Source organism: Plecotus auritus (genome assembly GCF_963455305.1).
Source record: "Plecotus auritus genome assembly, chromosome: X".
Lineage (NCBI taxonomy): Eukaryota > Metazoa > Chordata > Mammalia > Chiroptera > Vespertilionidae > Plecotus > Plecotus auritus.
In genome coordinates this window covers 127,750,223-127,756,188 of record NC_137784.1, presented here as the reverse complement: position 1 = coordinate 127,756,188, position 5,966 = coordinate 127,750,223, and the positions used below count along the sequence as shown (strand labels likewise).

Below are 5,966 nucleotides of genomic sequence, written 5' to 3'. Positions count from 1 at the left end.
CAGAATTCATTTCAAAATAATACTTCTAATCTAACAAACAAAGTAGAAACAGACTCAGATACAGAGAACAGACTGATAGATGTCAGAGGGGAGGGGTTATGGGGGCTGGGTGAACAAGGTGAAGGGATTAAGCAAAAAACCCCCAAACAAACCACCTAATAGACACACAACAGTAAGGTGATTATCAGAGGGAAAGGGATGGGGAGAAGGTAGAAAAGGGTAAAAGGGGCGATAAATGGTAATGGAAGGGGACTTGGCTGGTGGTGAACATACAATAGAATATTCAGATGATGTATTGTAGAATTGTACACCTGAAACCTATATAATTTTATTAACAATGTCACCCCAATGAATTCAGTTTTAAAAAGTAATATCCCAATGTCTTTTTTTTTTACCATAACCCCTTTTGATCTCAGTTTACAAGCAGATGGTAGTTTGTACTGGGAAAATGACTTCACACCAGCATCTTTTTTTTTTTTTTTCCAGTGAAAGCCATTTATTTCTCTGGTGGAAGTGAGCAAGGTCACTACAACATTAGTCTCTTTCCCAGAACAGTGTAAATAACAATGTATACATATCTTAAATTTGGTAGGTCATTTTTGATGCAACAGAAAAATAAATAAATAAAAATTCAATACTTTAACCCAACATTTGGTATTGACAAATCAGTAGTGTCAACTTCACATATGAAGGACAGCACAGTCTGGTTTGCAAAAAAAATCCTCAATGTCATGGTATTTGGGCTAAAAATATTTAAGAATATTAAATGTTTCCTTTTGCTTAAAGGAATAATACAGTACAATCACCATCAAGCTGCTATGGTAATTCGTTTTCAGCTGGGGTAAAATGACCATTTGGTCCATGGCACAAGTTACATATGTCACACTTCTGTCCAACTGAAACCTTATGCTTATAAGATTTCATATTTATAAGCTACAATACACTGACTAATCTGTCAGTCACTCACAGTTTTTTAGAAAAATATCTACATTTGTCCTTATGGATGTCAAAATGTTACACCATCATTTGTTTAAAAAGAAAAAAAGATGCACATTCATACTGTGAAGTTATTAGGAAAATACTCTTGTAAATAAACTATGTAAAGATAAAATACACTTCAAAGGTATGTGGGTTTTTTGTTTGTTTTATAATATTCTATAAAGTGCAGAGAAATCCTAAGGGAAAAACTACTCCCTATGACATAGTTTAATTACAGCAGCTTTTGCATAGCAATACTTAGAGGAAGTTGGACATTTCTGTTTCCTCAGGAAGAAAAGGATGAAAGTGGATCTTCCAATTCAGATTGTTTTTTTGGTCATAAGTCTGCTCTCTTCAGGAATGGTTGCTGATGCCAAATCTCCATTAAGTGTATTTCTTGAACAGTGAACAGGCCTATCTGGGTCTTCAAGAGGGATATCATTGCAAGAGTCTGTATCTGAGTAGGTTCTTCGGCGTCGCTGAGAGAGCCTGTGAAGTGTAGACGCTGGTTCTTTTATAGAGTGGCTACTCCTCTCCGAACTGCAAGGACCAGGGTGGCTGACAGAACACTTCATCATTTGAACAGGAGAAGGTGACACAGGAGAAACTAAGGGATCCAGATGGGACAGCTGAAACATCTCAGGTTTAAACTTGGCATTTGCTATCTTCACATATTCCTCAAGCATTGTGATGAACGTATTACATGTGGCACTAAGTAGGGGAGAGGCTTCGTTCATGTTCTCTATGCTGGGAGATGAATGATTCTCATCATGGTGAACAAATTCTTGAATCATATGAACTTGCTGCATTAAAAAGTCACAGTAGAGGCAAAGTTCAGACATTTTGGTTTTCAGAGATTAGCTGGTTTCACTTATTTCTTTTTCTGTTTTAGTCCTAGTGTCAGTCAAACAGGCTTTGGAGCTCCCCAGAGCAAACAGCCACCTTTGTCTTTCAGCTGCATTGACTGCCTTCATGTAGAAATGCTGCTCTCCTGGAATGATTAATTCCATTCTTGTGTTGTCTGCTGAATGGACTTTAATTTCACAAACTGCCATCTTTATACTTCCTTTGCTGCCTTTGCAAACATCATCTTGTGAATCATAGTAGGACAATATTACATTATCTAAAACAAACCAACGAGGCTGCCAACCTGTGAGATAGTTGGTCCACTTGTACAGAACCCCCTCCATGCCTCAGAGCCCTGCGCCTCGCATCCTCCTAACCCGCCGGCCGCGGCCATGGGGTAGGTGTGCAGCCTGGACTGCTGCTCCTGGCCCCGGACCCTCCCGGGCGGCCCAGTGGCACCGAGCCCCTCAGCCTGCCGTGCCGGTACGTGGCAGCCCTCAGAGGCCGGGGCGATGGCCGCAGGGTGGAGCTCCGGCCCCGCGAGGTGCTGGCTCAGAAATCCCCGGTGAGCCTGCCTTGTGGCAGCGGTGACAATTGTAACTGCGGCCAGCCACACGAGCATCTTCTTTATCAAGGTTATTTTCCCTCAGTGGAACAAAGCAGTTATAGAAGCCTCATTTCAGTGAAGGTCTAGGTAGCTGGAATAAATTTAAAATAAATAAATAAATAAATAAATAAATAAATAAATAAACAAACAAACAAACAAACAAATAAAATATATATACTAAAGGCCGGTGCACAAAATTCGTGTACTGGGGGACGGGGGTGTCCCTCAGCCCAGCCCCCCTGCACCCTCAGGGATCGTGCCTAAATGGGCAGTCAGACATCCCTCTCACAATCTGGGACTGCTGGCTCCCAACCGCTCGCCTGCCTGCCAGCTTGATCACCCCCTAAACACTCCCCCGCCAGCCTGATTGACACCTAACTGCTCCCCTGCTGGCCCAATTACCCCCAACTGCCCTCCCCTGCAGGCCTGGTCCACTCCAACTGCCCTCCCCTGCCAACCTGTTCCCCCCAACTGACCTCCCCTGCTGGCCATCTTGTGGTGGCCATCTTGTGTCCACATGGGGGTGGCCATCTTTGACCATGTGGTGGCGGCCATCTTGTGCAAGGGCGTGAGGGTCAATTTGCATATTACCTCTTTATTATATAGGATATATGTATATAAAATATATATTATTGATTTCAGAGAGGGAGAGATAGAAACATCAATGATGAGAGAGAATCATTGATAAGCTGCCTCCTGCATGCCCCCTACTGGGAATCAAGCCTACAACTCAGGCATGTGCCCCAACTGGGAATTGAACCCTGACTTCCTCTTTCATGGGTCACTGCTCTCATGAACCCCAAACGAAGTGCCGGTCCTCCAACTGCAGGTAAGTCAGGGGCTAAGACTCCTCCGGGCCCATGCTTCAAATGCAACAAGGAAGGACACTGAGCCAAGTCCTGCTCAAACCTGAGACCCCCACCTGGGCCCTGCCCAAGGTGTGGAAGAGAAGGCCACTGGAAATCAGACTGTAGTCTAGTCCCTCCAGGTCAGACCTCAGCCAGTCCAGCAAGGCTTCCCTCTGGATCCGGTTTGGAGCTCCCAGACCTCTTGGGACTGGCCACCAAAGAAGCTGCCCAGGCCCTGACAGGGCCCAACAGACTTTCATCACCAGGACAGAGCCTTGGGTAACGACTGTGGTGGCAGGTAAGCCGATCTCCTTTTTAATGCACACTGGGACCACTTATTCTGCCTGCTCCAAATTCGCTGGGATCCTTGTCCACTCCTCAGTCTCTATTATGGGGATTGACAGATTAGTCTCACAGTCATTAGCCACCTCACCTCTACACTGCATCTTACTAAATTCCCCCATTCACTCTTTTCTCATTCTACCTCGGTGCCCGATCGGGGCTACCATGTATCCCCTCATAAAGCCCAGTTGTCCCAAACCACAGTCACCTACCTCAGTTTCATTCCCTCAACCCACAAGGCGGAGCCATTCCTTGGACTGTAAACCCCTTGTCTCCTTATCTCCTCTATGACTGTCCCCTCCGCTGAACAAGAAATGTTCTCCTTTCTCAGGCTCACTGGGTAATCTCACCTCCAGGTTTACAACTTCAGTCTTCTTGCAAAGCTCCTCTATGACATGACATGGTGAAGGGACCCCTTCATTGAGACTTTAAATCCCTAGGCCAACATTCTCAGCCCCTTTAATGCTCTTAAAAATAGCAATCTAAAAATTTCAGCTGTTTACTTTTTGGTTAAAGTTAACTATTTATAAGAATTGCAAAAGGGCTATTTTACTCTGAGCAAGAAAGTGAGGTTTCTTTCTCCAAGCCTGGCAGGACAAGGTTGCTGGATACTTCTTAAACTAAACCAGAATATTCAGAAAAACAGCAAGGATTAAGGTTCAGTAAAAATAAGAAGTTAAGCCAGCGAGTGGCAGATTATAACCTCAGGAAATTTAAAGTACTGAATTTGGCTGGTCTGAGTGCAGTGTCTTACTTCTTATCCAGCCATCCTGGCCCCTGGCCTCAACTGCTCCTTTCCTTCCCTTTCTCTTTTCCCTTGGATAACATCCCATTCTAGCATTTTCTCCCACTTTCACTGCAATAAAATCTCAACCACTCATCTGTCACTCCTTATTGGTAGCACCATGGTGACTACCCTCTCAGCTTGGAGCGTGGAACCGGGAAAGGGAACCTCATACTCTTTAGTCCACCTCTTCTTTTTACACCTATCAGCTTGTCTCCATGATCAGGGATTCTTCTTCCTCTGTGGGGAAAACACACACACCTGTCTCCCCACCAATTGGACAGGGACCTGTACTCTCATCTATCTCTCATCCAGCATAGACGTGGCCCCCAACCATCAGTCTTTGCCTGTCCCCATAACCCACCATATCTGACACAAAAGAGCAGTCCAGATAATCCCTCTCCTCATAACCCTTGGCATCACAGCAGGGGTTGGAACTGGTATAGAGGGCACTGCTCTAGCATATTTTAAAATTCTGTCTCAAGACTTACAAGAAAGCCTAGATCACATTGCCAAAAGTTTAGTTCAAATTCAGGTTCAGATAGATTCACTAGCAGCTGTCACTCTCCAGAACAGAAGAGAACTAGACCTCCTAACAGCAGAGAAAGGGGGCCTATGCCTATTTCTGGAGGAAGAATGTTGTTTTTATGTCAATCAGTCTGGCCTAGTCAGGGATGCTGCCCAAAAACTAACAGAGAGGGCCGCAAAGATCAGGGAACAGCAATCAAATTCATGGGACTACTGGCTAAAGAATATAAATTGGTATACCTGGCTACTTCCCTTCATAGGACCACTAACATTTCTATTCCTCATCCTCATTTTTGGCCCATGTATTCTGCACCATTTTTCATCTTTCCTCCAGGACCGCTTTCAAGACTTCACCAACTAGTCTCTTGGGGATATCGTGCTGCTACAACCCCTTGCTCCAACCAGAAGGAACCTATACAACATTCCAGCTGACTATAGTCAAAGGCCAACCCTCTGTGATCTCGATGTCCAGATTCAGCAGGAAATAATTACAGAAGATATGACCTTCGTCCCTATTCCATAAAACAAAAAGGCTGGAATTTTGGGTTTGATGGAGCAATTGAGTTGATACCCTTTCCCCGGGAACTGGCTTTTCAGGTCATTTCACTATGGACATTCCCTTTGCTGAAGACCACATTTCACTTGTGGTGACCACATTCTATTCTCTCCCCTCCAGGTATGCATAAAGAAGTCTCCACCCAGAAAAATCCCACCAAAAGTCCTTTAAAAGCTGCTGACTCCCCTCACTGGGTGCTGGAGCCATTCAGGCTCAGCCACCTGGTGTGTGGATGATCTAATAAATTTGTAATCCTTCACCACTCTGGCCATGTGCGTGCGTTCCTCCTTCGGCAACCTAACACTTAGAACTATGCCTTTCATTTGATAAATGCTTTAGAAATGAAAGATACCATTTAACATTATTAGAAGCTAGAGGCTCTGCACACAGATTCATGTACTGGTGGGGTCCCTCGGCCTAGCCTGTGCCTTTTCACAATCCAGGACCCCTCAGGGGATGTCGGACTGCTGGTTTCAG

At 44.7% G+C, this 5,966-nt stretch overlaps 1 pseudogene across 1 annotated transcript; it reads right to left on the bottom strand.

Moving 5' to 3' along the window:
• Positions 1–1,264: 1,264 nt before the first annotated feature.
• Positions 1,265–2,168, bottom strand: LOC308240011 (pleckstrin homology domain-containing family A member 3-like; annotated as a pseudogene). The gene has a single exon. The product of its transcript is annotated as a pleckstrin homology domain-containing family A member 3-like (transcript).
• Between the last annotated feature and the right edge of the window lie 3,798 nt (positions 2,169–5,966).